Source organism: Crocodylus porosus, unplaced genomic scaffold, assembly GCF_001723895.1.
Source record: "Crocodylus porosus isolate Cpor-Errol unplaced genomic scaffold, CroPor_comp1, whole genome shotgun sequence".
In the NCBI taxonomy this organism is placed as follows: domain Eukaryota; kingdom Metazoa; phylum Chordata; order Crocodylia; family Crocodylidae; genus Crocodylus; species Crocodylus porosus.
The window spans coordinates 3,576,952-3,578,016 of NW_017728928.1; positions in this window are offsets into that span (position 1 = coordinate 3,576,952).

Consider the following 1,065-nt stretch of genomic DNA (forward strand, 5'->3'; position numbering starts at 1 on the left):
CCTATTCCTCCCTTTTAGCATGCCCACATCCCCCCACATCTTAGTGTCATCAGCAAATTTGAACAGGGTGCTTTTTACCCCCTCATCCAAGTCACTGATGAAGATGTTGAACAGTGCGGGCCCGCGGACCGAGCCCTGGGGGACCCCACTGCCCACGTCCCTCCAGGTTGAAAATGCCCCGTCCCCGACTGCTCTCTGGGTGCGGCCCTCCAGCCCGTTGGCGACACATCTGACTGTTGTCAGAGAAATTTGCTCTGAGTATGCTGCCAAGACAGACGCTGCCAGGCATGCGCCATGGTGACGGGCCTTGCAGGTGTCCTTTGCGCGACCTCTCGGCCTGTCAATCAGGGCTGACCTAGTTTTTCTCTGGCGCAGACTGAGTTGCCTCAGAGAGCTGGCGGCTGGGCATGCTCAGAGAACAACTGAAGTGAGGTCACCCTCTAGAAAATTCATTCAGTCAAGCAGCCTGATTGGCCACAGGACTGTTTTAAAAAGTTAGTCAGCCCCTCCCTTGGGGGAGACCCGGGAGCTCTGTGGCAGAGACTGGCTTGCCAGATACTGTACCAGAGACGACTCGCGTAGCTAGAGTCAGTGGCTGCTTGTCACAGCACTGTCTTAGCTAGACCCTTAGGTCTTTTGGTCTCCTCCTCGGTTCGTTTCGACTTTGCTTTTCGGTTCTGATCTACTGGCATTCGACCTTCGGCTCGTTCAACTCAACTACGATTTCAGACCACCCTTTGAACTCTCATTATACCTCGACTGGCTCTTTGACCTCGGCATCCGTTCATCGATCATCCGATTGTCCACCCTGGACTGGCGTCACGACCGTGTGTTACAGTTTACGTCCTGTTCGTTTTATCCCAGTTTATGAGCTGTTGACCAGCCCTGGGACTAGGTCTTCGGACTGAACCCCGTGGACCAACAGACCCCCTCTGTTGTATTCATGTTATACAACTGTAACTGAAGACATCAATACCTACGCCTTCAAAGCGTAAGTCAATAAATCTACTTTATTCGCAACCATTACGGCTTGTGCCTCACACTCCATCGCACCAAACTCCCACC